Raw genomic sequence first — 13,495 nt, forward strand, 5'->3', positions numbered from 1 at the left:
TACAGTTATGTTTAGCACGGGTTAATTCACCTAAGGAATAGCTTTAATTATGCGAGCGGGATGGAAGCTTCATGCGTGAAGGATTGTGTTCCCTGAAGTCTTTTTACGGAAAGTAGAAGTAGAAATAAGACAATATGGTTCACTGGTTAAACAAAGATCCAAAAAACATTTTTTCTTTGTGAGAAAAATCTGTAAATTTCAAATTAAAATGATTGGAATTAATATAATCAATGAAGGAAGGTATAAGATGGATATCCCCTTTCCATATTAGCAATAGATCATCTATGAATCTAGAATACCACTCAATACATTCTGAGAAAGGATAATTAACATCAAAAATGAAAAGTTCCTCCCACCAAGCCATTATTAGGTTGGCGACCGAAGGGGGAAATTTAGCCCCCATTGAGACGCCATTGCTCTGTAAAAAAAATTTTTATTAAACAAAAAATAATTGTGATAATAAAAATTGTAATACCAAAATTATATAATTTTGCAAATCTGTACTGTAAAGACTGTTTTTCTGAAGGTGAAAACTAGTTGCTGATATGGCTATATTATGTGGAATACTAGTATATAATGACACTATGTCGCATGTAAGCCAGATCCAATCAGGATCCCAAACAACATTTTGGAACATGTTCAGGACGTCTTTCGTATCCTTCAAATAACCAGGTATGCGTTGTACTAGGGGTTGTCCAACCATTGACCCAAACGCTCACTTAGTGAGCCTATGCCCAACACTATGGGGTGCAATGGGGGTGGGAAAAAATTTTTGTGCGTCATCGGTAACGCATGTAAAATGGGAATGGTGGGATTGTCAACATAAAGAAACTCAGATTGTTTTTTTAGAAAAAGAGAAGCCCTGTTCTAAATCTTCATCAATAATGAGTTTACATTTTTTAGAAAAGAGTAGTGGGATCATCTTTCAAAGGAGAATAAATTTCATCTTTAGAAACTATATCATTAATAGGCGAGATATAATCATGTTCATTCATAACTACCACTGAACCTCCCTTGTCAGACATTTTGATGATTAGATCTCAGTTTGATTTCAAATTTTTCAATGCTTCCTTTTCTGCAAAAGTTAAATTGGGTTTGCAGAAACGACTGAAATAGGAAGACATGAGGTTGGATTGCAAATCTGTGGTCTCTAAGTCCATTAGACATAAGAGGCTGCTATGTTCAAAAAATTTTTTACCAAAAAACTGATTTTCTGAAGGGATCAGAGTTGATTCTTGTGATTCATTATCAGAAAAAAAAAAGTCTCTTGATAGTTAAATCTCTCACAAATTTATTTACGTCCTTTAAAGTAGAAAAAAATATCCAAATTAGAATTTGTGGGAACAAAATTCAAGCGCTTTGAAAGAAGCTTTAGTTCAGCAGAAGACAAAGTGGTAGAAGAAAGATTGACAACATCTAGCGATTCATTCTGTTGGAACTCCTCAGGCGGTTTTTGAGAAATGCTGGTGTGTCTATGGTGTTTCCTTCCGCCCCTCGAATGTTTTTTGAGGAGTTGAATTTACGTGGTTTTCTGTAATGATGTGACTGAGAATTAGCAAACTTCGTTTGATCATCATTAAGATTGCAAACATCACTGGAAAGATCTATGGAAACATCTGACGACTCTAAATCAGAGGATGAAAAAGTCATAGTGCATACTTTAAATCTATTTCTAATATAATTAACAATAACTTACATATACTCAAAAATGACAGTACTGGACGTACTGCGAAAGAATACAAGTAAAGTTGTCTGTTACAAGTTGAAATTGGACTCTGTCTCTCTTTGTGTGAACCCAATAAGAGTGAACCCCTGGGACAATGTAATATAGTAAAAAAAAAAAATGTAAAAATAATTTATAAAAAATCGCTAAATAAGTTTAAAAAAAAAATATTCCCTAATAAATTCATTTTTTGAAAATAAAAAAAACAATAAAAGTACACATATTTGGTATCGCCGCGTCCGGAACGACCTGCCCTATAAAACTGTCCCACTAGTTAACCCCTTTATTGAACCCCTTAAAAAATAAAAATAAAAAACGAAGCAAAAAATAATGCTTTATCATCATACCGCCGAACAAAAAGTGCAATAACTTTAAAGAGATAGAGTCTTCCATTGGCTCAAAACACCCATGAGCAAGGGTTACATGATCAACCTGTCTTTATGAGGCATGTCCAAACAGTATCAGGGCTGCCATTAGAGATCTCAGAGAATAGAATTTTTAGTGTCCGCAGACTTTCTCGAATGTGTCCCAGCGTTCTATTAAATTGGGCAGAAATAAATTATTTCACATTTATTTTATTTTCCAACATAAATAACACTTATACATTGGAGAGGTGATATATGTACGATCATTGGATGTCTGACTACCACGACCCCCACCTAACCCTGAGAACAGAAGTTCCTTGTTCAATTTAAACGGTAATAAGTATGTGCACCCCGACCACTGCTCCATTTTTTTGGTCTTTGGGACTTATGATTGCACATACTTGTAAGGAGGTGGCGGAGACCCTCAGTGCTCCCTCCTATATGCCATTCGGTGCCCTGACGGTTTGGTTATCAACTACTATGTATTACTGTTATTCATGTGCTGTGTTTGTATTGTCTTAATGTTTTACTATTGTGCATTGTAATACATAACATGATGTTAGATTACGTCTAGCAAGAGTGGGTCGCCCTCCCAGGGCTGTGGGGTACTCGGTACCGGGCCGGTGTCAGGGGGGTGTGGTGTCACAGCGGCAGTGACCCGGTCCGTGGCCTTGGGGGCCCAAATCAATGGTGGTTTGTGATATAGTTTATGTGATAGTTCATGACGCCACCTGTGGTGTTTGGCAAGCAAGATGTTAAGCCAACGCTGCGTACAGATCCTCTGGGGCTGATCGTGTGTTGCAGCATAGATGGTGTAGCTCCCCACAGGTGAAGCTGTAACCCCAGGGCAGTGTATAGGCGCAGGCGGTGTGAGGAATGTTGGTACCCAGATATAGCGGTGCTGACGGTGTTAGTGCACAAATGAATGGAAGACACCAGGGCTTGTAGTTCCAAAGCTTTACTCACAGTCCGTGGTACACACTGGTGCCTGCCTCCGTGCCGTGTCCTCCCGGGAAGAGACTCAATCAACCTCCCGGGCAAGTCAGGATTCTCCTCTCCAACACTCCGCCAACATGTACCTTTCCTGAACGACTCCTCTATTGCGCCTTAAGGTGTGAAGAGCTCCAGTACCGTGGTACTCTGAAGTTCCTCCTGTCAGATGTTCCTAACAACTCTACTCGTATGGCAGACAGCTGTAGCCTCTCTCGGGGACTCCCCTCTCTGGAGTCCTGGCTCTCTATTCAGTTGCTGTTGGGCCCCAGGTCTTAGATGGGAGTAGTGCATTTACAGCCAACTACTCCACCGGTGGCTGCTGCAGAACCATAAGTGTGCATACAACCTCGGGGACCGGGCTCCGGCCTTGCACTGAGAACCTATAGGCAGGGTTCCTCTTCCAACCCACAACTCCTCTCTGTTCTCCTACTCCTTCGTTCCGCACTGTTCTTTCTCTCTCTTATGGAAGCTTAGGTTGCAGTTCTACGTCTTTCTCCTTCTGTTCCTTTCCCGTGCCAGCTGGCTCAGATCACTGAGGCAGCTGCAGCACTCCTTCCTCCATCCCTTCTTCCAGGGATCCCCACTCCTCCCGAGTGGCTTCCTTCCTCTCTGACCCTCTGTCAGACTGACCTGTCATTCTAAACCTTCCCAACCTTTTATATCTAACTCCACCCACCTCCCAGCACATCTCGTGTTACGAAGCAAGGACCCACAAAAGGTGCTCTGCTACCCTCTAAGCATGGAGCCACAATGTGGTCCTGCTGAACTACCCTGCTGTGTGGGGTGCGAGTGTTGGAGTGTGGAAAGGAGCTCCCATCTTACCTAGGTGGTGGGGCACTACACCTTAGGAGAAGGTGCAGTACCTCTGTGGCGACTGAGCCTCAGGGGCGCCACATACCCCCCGTTAAACACAGCACGTCCGCGGGCTGCAAGACAACAAAGTAGACAGCAAAGAAACATACAAAATTTTTTTAATGCATAACAAACTTTTCTTATACTAATCGTCCTAGTATAGGAGGTACTCATCTTGAACGTTGCAAACAATTCTATCTAAAATTCTGTCTAAAATTTTTAATTCTAAGTGCAATTCTCAATTCAAAGTTCTATTCTCTGTAACACATTTTTCTCTCATTTTTCTAGACGCAAGACGCTGACCACAAATACGTGGTCCGTCACCTGTCACTTTCAATTCTTTATTCATATCACTCATCTCTATATATCAGACATTCCTAATTCTTCTATAAAAGCCATTTCTCAGTTACTAATACTCTTATAAAACACATTATCAAATACTTCACAGTAAAACATTCAACAATTATTCTTGTAAGTGCTGGACACCGCTCCCAGCCAGGATTTCTTGCAGTGTCCTTTGAGGTAGACATCATCTTCGAAAAGTGTCCATGCAAAGCATCATCTTCGCAAAGTGTCTTTATGTAAAACATTATCTTCGCAAAGTGTCTTTCTATGTAAAACCAAGAGAGAGCACCTAAAGAGGTGCAAACTATTTACAAACACAGTTTCGGATCATTCAGTGTCCATGATCTCCTCAGTTCCAATCAGAAAACAACGCTGCCAATCAAAAACTAGGCAACAAAAGTGCTACCAGAAAAAAACAAAAACATGATGGACAAAAAGGCATAACTGGTGCAACTAAACCCTCCTGGGTAATGAGATTTTTGAGAAATTTCTTAATTGTGGTCCCCTCCTGGGGTTCTGGAAGCCGCACTGGGACTGCTACCAGATGTGGTATCTTCGTCCTGCTGATTACTTGCTATCCGCTTAAACTCTGCTTCCCACAGGGAGATGGGGACTGGTTGGGGTAATTGAAAAGGCCATAGAGACGTCTACCACTATTGGCGATTCAGCCAGCGCCGTCACTAATTCTTCTGGATCTGACCCCTCAGTGTCCATTGGGACTTCAGTCAATGGTACCGCAGTCGGGGATCGTCGGCTGAGGTCAACTGGGCCATTCCTATCCAGTGGTTCCGCTCCCAAAGCTAGGGTCAACCCAAGGGTAGGATTCATACCTGGCGTTTCCAGCCGCGGTTCCGGCTCCGGTACCAGGTGGTAGATAGCAGCAGCCGCAACTCCCGGGGTGACTGGTGGGATGGGCCGCAGTTGGATCCATGCCAGGGCCAGGTCGGTCTCAGCTGGGGTCGTCGGTGGAGATCGGTGCAACCGCGCCCGGTCCAGGCGGGGGTGTGGTCCCGGCCCTTCGTTCTGCTCCAGAGCTCTCATATATCTCCTCTGGACGGGACTCACCCAATGGCAACATCGGTTATAAGGTGGTGGCCGCTGCAGAGGATGTATCAGCGGTCGCAGCCTCCGCAGGGGCAGCCTAGGAGCAAGTGGCTTCTCCTCCCCCTGTCCTTCTGACTTCTCGTCTTCTTTCATCATGGTGTTCTGGTGTTCTTCTTCCTGCCTCAGCCCCTTTCCCGCCACTGGCTTCTTCTGCCCCTCCTTCCGGGGGCGGCGTCTTCTTCCAGCGCCTCCATACCAAGCCAGTATACGAACCCTTCGGGGGGGTGGGCCATGTCGCTATCACATAGTAATTCAGGCAGGGAAGGCCCAATACTCTTCGCGGTCTTTTCCTAGGACATCGCATCACTTCACGCCCTTCTTCTCCGCGCCAGCGGCCATTTCTAATGTCCATTTTACAGTCTATTAAATCAGGTCTTCTACACATTTTCAAAAGTATAAAGTCCAACAAATCTCAGGCACACAGAACCCGATAGCATCGGGTCTTGTCATCCTGTTCGTGACGCCAAAATTGGGTCGCCCTCCCAGGGCTGTGGGGTTCTCGGTACCGGGCCGGTGTCAGGGGGATGTGGTGTCACAGCGGTGGTGACCCGGTCTGTGGCCCTGGGTGCCCAAATCAATGGTGGTTTGTGATATAGTTTATGTGATAGTTCGTGACGCCACCTGTGGTATTTGGCAAGCAAGATGTTAAGCTAACGCTGCGTGCAGATCATCTGGGGCTGATGGTGTGTTGCAGCATAGATGGTGTAGCTCCCCACAGGTGAAGCTGTAACCCCAGGGCAGTGTATAGGCGCAGGCGGTGTGAGGAATGTTGGTACCCAGATATAGCGGTGTTGACGGTGTTAGCGCACAAATGAATGGAAGACACCAGGGCTTGTAGTTCCAAAGCTTTACTCACAGTCCGTGGTACACACTGGTGCCTGCCTCCGTGCCGTGTCCTCCCGGGAAGAGACTCAATTAACCTCCCGGGCAAGTCAGGATTCTCCTCTCCAACACTCGGCCAACATGTACCTTTCCTGAACGACTCCTCTCTTGCGCCTTACGGTGTGAAGTGCTCCAGTACCGTGGTACTCTGAAGTTCCTCCTGTCAGATGTTCCAAACAACTCTACTCGTATGGCAGACAGCTGTAGCCTCTCTCGGGGACTCCCCTCTCTGGAGTCCTGGCTCTCTATTCAGTTGCTGTTGTGCCCCGAGTCTTGGATGGGAGTAATGCATTTACAGCCAATTACTCCACCGGTGTCTGCTGCAGAACCATAAGTGTCCATACAACCTCGGGGACCGGGCCCCGGCCTTGCGCTGAGAACTTATAGGCAGGGTTCCTCTTCCAACCCACAACTCCTCTCTGTTCTCCTACTCCTTCGTTCTGCACTGTTCTTTCTCTCTCTTATGGAAGCTTAGGTTGCAGTTCTACGTCTTTCTCCTTCTGTTCCTTTCCCGTGCCAGCTGGCTCAGATCACTAAGGCAGCTGCAGCACTCCTTCCTCCTTCCCTTCTTCCAGGGATCCCCACTCCTCCCGAGTGGCTTCCTTCCTCTCTGACCCTCTGTCAGACTGACCTGTCATTCTAAACCTTCCCAATCTTTTATATCTAACTCCACCCACCTCCCAGCACATCTCATGTTATGAAGCAAGGACCCACGAAAGGTGCTCTGCTACCCTCTAAGCATGGAGCCGCAATGTGGTCCTGCTGAACTATCCTGTGTGTGGGGTGCAGGTGTTGGAGTGTGGAAAGGAGTTCCCAACTTACCTAGTTGGTGGGGCACTACACCTTAGGAGAAGGTGCAGTACCTCTGTGGCGACTGCTCTGTGGCGACTGAGCCTTAGGGGCGCCACAAGAGGTTAACTAAGGCGGCTGAATCAGCAGCCTCAAAGGGACAGGAAGTTCCTGTCTCCCAGTCAGTGCCCTGGCAGGCTTGCCTAGGGCACGAGGCTCCTACAGCTAGGAGCAGAAGGTGTCCTGGACGCCGGGACAAAGCTGCCGCAGACTGCTGCCTCAGTCTGCCGGGCAGTGTAGATGGACCCTGGGACCGTGCGACCATCATCAGAAAGACTGTTGTGGCTCTCCAGTTCAGGAGGGAGCCAATGATACTGACTGACCTCGGGTAGCTGCAGGGACAGAGCAGGAAGCATTATTTCATGTACAGTAAAGTTTTCCCTGTTGGCTCAGAACTGTGCCTGTGGTGTTGTTCCTGGATCCCCACCATCAGTGTCTGCAGTGAGCGTGGAAAAAAGGTAACTGACTGCTGTAGGATTGGGACCGCACCTGTCTTTTTCATGTACAAGGGGCCGGGGTGCTTCTGGACTGTTGCTTAAATACCCTTGGTCATGACTACCAACCCGTGCCACCTTGTTACATACTCACTACTCCTCCCTTCAAATAGGGGATATACTTGGCTACCCATGCACATGATTTTTATAGGTCTCAGGAACCAGATTTCCAGCAATCATACATTTGTAAACTATTCGGTAGACGGATGATAAATGTTATTTATGGGAAAACCTCCTGAAAATGATTTCTGTGGTAGGGTGTAGTCAGTGACACAGATGGCCACTTATTTGTCAGGGGCCGAATCACCTAAATCTTTCAAATCCTGTGTTAACAAATGAGCAAGATCGATTCAAATTTTCTTGACCTTTTCAACATCTGATAAAGTAATGCACTTATACTTCCCTGTAATACTGCCCCGTTCATAAATACAATAGCGTTCCTGTCACGTGCTATGCCTTCCCTTTTGTGAAAATGATTATTCTACTAAGGTGTTGTATGTGGAGTATATTGATTGGGGAGTTGTCCAGTCATGTCGGTACTCAGAATAAGAACCATTTTGGCTTTTACAGAAGGGATAAAGTGCTTTTACAACACGTTACTTAACTTAATGAAAGAAAAAAAAATTGAAGAGGAAGAAGACCAAATTCAAAGAGCTTTCGGAAACATGTTAAGACATAAAACTTAAGAAAAGAATTTAATGAATTAAAGCTTTAGATTTGAAACTTGTACATCCCTGTTTCTAACAAAGGCGTAAGAATTTATTCAGCAAGAACATTCTATACTACCTGGTATTACACTGAAATGTGGAAATCTCTTTTGGAAAATGGGTAAACTCATGCACCACGACTTCCTCAGATGTCTTATTTAACTGCACCCCCCACACTTTATTCATTTTCTTAATTTAAAAGAACCGATGAACCCAAATGAAAATAAAGGTTATTTCCCCAATTTTTTTTTTTCATAAAGTTGTTGTATCATTAAGACAATCCTTAGCCATATTGCCAACATATCCCCCTGCTCGTGTAGTGGAAGTAGATAACTAAAAGCTCCTTTCCCCCAGCAATAACAGCTGATAGCTGAAAGAGAAACCCGATCTACAGCTGTTGGTTGGTCCAATCAAAAAAGAGTTTGACTTAATGACACGACTCCTTTAAGCATACAAATGTAGGGTCAGACTTCCCACAAGGAGACTAGTTTCACTATGTACTTTAACTGGAGGGAAGGCACACCAACTCTTGTTCTCAGGTGATCCCAAACTATTATCACCTGTAGATCATCTACTGTAGCAATGCACCAAAAGCGTACATTAGTAGCAAAAGTGAATTTTTCTTAGTGGAGTAAAGTAGCAACTTTTTTAACAACATCCAGTCTCTTTTGACCACCCTGACAATCTCCTTCATCACAAAAAAATACCTAGAGTAATGCAGTAAAGGACAGACAGAAAGGGGAGAAGGTGGGCAGGGAGCTGCAATTTCTAAATCTGGGTGTTAAAAAAAAATTATGAAGGGGAAAGAGGCAGGTGTGGGAAAAACAGGGAATATGCTGTGATCTCTTAAAATGCAGCTCAGAAAGCCCACCCACTCAGTGATCACATAAAGATAGGAAAGGCACCACTCAGTCACCGGTGCAGAGAAGGAAAATGACTCAAATATGAAAAAGAGAGATGCAACTTATTTAGCTGCAGTACATCAAACACCAAGTTTTCAATAAAACTTTAAACAAAAATAAAAGAGTAAATGCTCTTAGATGCACATACCGGCAATTGGCTGCAGAAAAAAATATCTTTGTTGTAATAAAATTTCTATCTGTCCAATAATGGGGGAAGAAAATATTGGCTTAATGCAAATCTAAGTGCGATTTTCCTAACTCATCCAAAACATAAAGTAGTGGAAGTAGAAAGAGCATCCAAAAAAACTGCGAAAAATATGTTGCTGCTCCAATATTGCAGTTACCAAAAGAGTATAGCAACAATAGACTAGAAATGGATATGTAACTCAAAGCAACTGGGTCCCTGTATGGAAACAAAATAGTAACAGAACCCCGCACCCACTAGGTTCATTTGATAATAGTGGTGAGTTCTTATGGCAAAATGGCCCGGGACAATTTGCTAATTTTATACTTTCTATAGTGTAGAATGTAAAAAGTCCCAACCATCGGCATTGGGTTTGAAGACGCGTAGACAAGAACATATTGCATTATTTTCAGAGAATGCCAGAAAGTCTCTACTATTGGGTGCGTCCATTTTTTACAGCATTCTAGGACTATATTTAGATGCATGTGAAAGGTTCCATTGACACATAACGGGAACGCTCAATGAATATCCTGTTGCTTTCTCAAGAATTGTACAATCGTGCTCCTGGTCCCTCGTTTTTGCATTGAGTTGCCAAAGCTCCCGGGTAACAAAAGAGGAAATTCTTATCCCTTATGTCCAGTTGCTGAAGCTAATTGTGAACCTTCAGGGTTTTGTTTATAAGGAATGCAAGCATGAAAGTGTTTTTGGAAGATTCTTGAGGAATGTAGGAGACTGATTGCCAAATTACAGGACATGTGTTTCCTGTCATTTTGTTTTTCAGGAGGGAAGTGCGTCCGATTGGGGAGATATTATTTAGGCAGACAATCCCAGGCTACAAACTTATTCTCAGACCTCGGCATAGTCATGTAACAATGCCGCTCTGCTATCGCAAAATGTCATCGAGCAATATTGATAATGTTGACTTGAAGAAGTTGAAAGGTCACCTTCAGTGGGGTTATGACCTTTTGATACACTGTAAAGCTCCCCTTGTCCGAGATTCATCAAATCTACATTCTATTTTTTCAACGAAATGTATTTGTCATATTTGTTTACAACATCATCTGAGTCATTTCCTGGAAGTTTAATAAACTTCCGTCCAAAGTACTAAATGTACCGGAGGTGACATAAGATCTTCAAAAGGAATTCCCTGCATTGGAGCAGATGTACTCGTGATAATATGAAAATCCGTTATTGACTTATAAGGGTTATCCAGTTTAGAAAAGGCTTTTCCATATACACTATTAAGCAATTCTGAGATAGTAGAAGGGGTTTAACTTGATCGACGCTAGGTTCGTCAAGGTCCAGGGCCTCAAACCACATTCACTGTCCAGACCTATACCCAAAATCTCCATCGACTCTGCACCCTTAAGACAGGGGTATTTTACGCAAGTCATCTGAGAGTTACTGTAGGGGTCATGCACTCAGAAGGTATTGATTGTTATGTACTAGAGTGTCTGCCCTCTCCTGTGGCTCTTAGACTTCCTTAACTCACTCTGCACAACCCTGTGGTAGATTGGCGACTTGGGAGGTGGTAAAGTGGAGTGAGTATTGTCAAAGACACTGCTTGGGCACCTTGCTTGCAAGGGTTGATACCCAGTCTGTGTCTAAATACCTGTCTGACTTTGGGGATTTGTTTTCAGAGCAGGGGTGTAAAGATCTTCCTCCCCATTGTCCTTATGACTGTGTCGTTAATCTTGCTCCTGGGGCCGCGCTGTCGAAGAGCAGATTATATAATATCTCTCGTCCAGAGAGGCGGGCCATGAAGAACTATATCATGCAAAATTTGGCAAAGAGTCATTTCAGACCATCCTCATCCCCCACTGTTTCAGGGTTTTTCTTTGTAAAGCCTATATTTCCACGAACTCAATTAGATCACAGTCCGGGATCCATATCCGCTCCCTCTCATCCCGGATCTCTTTAATCAGATTATAGGAGCAAAATGGTTTTCTAAACTGGATCTTGGGAGGGCGTATAATCTCATTCGTATTAAAGAGGGGGATGAGTGGAAAACAGCTTTCAATATGCCTGAGGGACACTATGAGAACTGTGTAATGCCATTTGGGTTGACTAATGCTCTCGCCATCTTTCAGCACTTTGTAAATTATATCTACATAGGTAGATTTGTGGTAGATTTGTGTTAATCTATCTTGATGACATATTAATTTATTCACCTGACCTTTAGTTACGTCAGGTACATGTCAGGCAAGTCTTACAGATACTCAGAGACATTAAATTATTTGTCAAACCAGAGAAATGTATGTTCTCAGTTGAGGAGATCAATTTTCTAGGATATGTTTTATCGTCAACCGGTTTTCACACAGATCCAGTTAAAGTCCGGTCGTACTGGATTGGGATAGTCCTGAGGATTTTAAGGTGTTACATAGAATTTTGGGTTTTCGCCAGCTACTACTGTAAGTCCATCAAAACCTTTCTGGTAGTGGCCAAACCTCTGACTAGGAAAGGAACAGACTTTTCCAAGTGGTCCAGTCCCACCAGGGAGGCATTCAATACCTTGAAGGAGTATTTTGCATTTGTGCCGATTCTCATACATCCTGACGTCACTCAGTCTTTTAATGTAGAAGTTGATTTGTCTGAATTGGGGGCTGTATTGCTGCAGGGTGCATCTCCTGGTAAATGGCATCCATGTGCATACTTTTCTAAAAAGAACTGGTTGCATTACTCCGTGTGGGATCACACCAAGTGGGATCTACAACTTCATCTTCATCCTTTCTGTTCTACCACCTCTCGCCCTGAGAGTCACCCTCCTCTTCCTCCCCTGACAGCACAGTTGAGTTCACGTGCACCTCAAGTATTTGAGTCTCATCAAGATCACCTCCACTACCAGGAGGTTAACGTCTGGTGACGAGGGTCTGGATTTTGCTCGGACCCTACTTCATCCAGTCCCATATCTAACAGGAAACATTTGGGGCATCGGTGCAGATGATTTTCTCTTCTGTATTGTATGAATCTTTGAAGCAAACCTCTGATGCCCATGGGATAGAATGAGTGAACAGTTCTGCAGACTCGCCCATATGTGGTTTTCCACAATCACTTGGGTAGTTGGAAAGTTATGATGCGGGAGAAACCAGGGTAATTGGGGTACCAGCACTGAGGATTGTACTGTGTGTGATGTTAAGGTGGAGGAAGAGGATGAGAGGCCACTTGATGCAGCGCTTGCCATCCATTGGAGCATATGCTCTTCCTGGCCCTCATTTACGAGGCATACCATTTTACAGCTGCCAAAGAAAGGGAGTTGAGGAGCCTGTCTAGTGACAGATGTTAAAATACAGAAATAAACTGGGAAGAGACAAAAAGCAATATCCAATGACAATGGGGTATCAGAAAAAGGGGAGATACGCTCACCTTTCTGAGTTGTTAACGGCAACACATAAACGGCATATAACAGGCTACCGGTCGAGAGGATGACCACTGGTATAAAGGAAAACGAAGGGAGCAATCACTTATACGCTGCTGAAATGGAATAATCCTTAAAATCAAAACATTATTTGAACAAGTTTAAAAGTCAAGGTGTTTCGAGGTCACGCAGGACCTCTTTCACCTATTTTAGCCCTAATGATTTGCAATAGTAAATGGGGCCTGGTGCCTGCAACCCAACATTAGCTCAAACTATTTTGATTAGGAAATGGGGCCTGCTGGATACAAACCAATATTAGACCAAGCGACTTTAATTAGGAAATGGGGCCTCCTGCCTGCACCCCAATATTAGCCCAAACGATTTTGATTAGGAATTGGGACCTGGTGCATAGGCACCAATATGAGCCCTAACGATTCGGATTAGTAAATAGGGCCTGGTGCCTGCACCCCAATATTAGCCCAAAAGATTTTGATTAGAAAATGTGACCTCCTGAGTCCTGACTAGAGTTGAGCGACTTTTGGTTTTTTAGGGTCGCGTTTCGTTTCGTGAAACCCGACTTTTCCAAAAGTCGGGTCGAGCAAGATCGTCCGATTATAGGGAAAAGTCGGGGTCGTCCCGAAACACGAAACCCAATGTAAGTCAATGGGGAATAAAAGTCGGCAGTGAGAGGAGGACAGGAAACACACCTACAGTGCCCATTTGAATGCCAAAAGCATCAA

The sequence above is a fragment of the Dendrobates tinctorius genome, unplaced genomic scaffold (genome assembly GCF_039654945.1).
Source record: "Dendrobates tinctorius isolate UK_male_01 unplaced genomic scaffold, ASM3965494v1 ptg000006l, whole genome shotgun sequence".
NCBI classification, from domain to species: domain Eukaryota; kingdom Metazoa; phylum Chordata; class Amphibia; order Anura; family Dendrobatidae; genus Dendrobates; species Dendrobates tinctorius.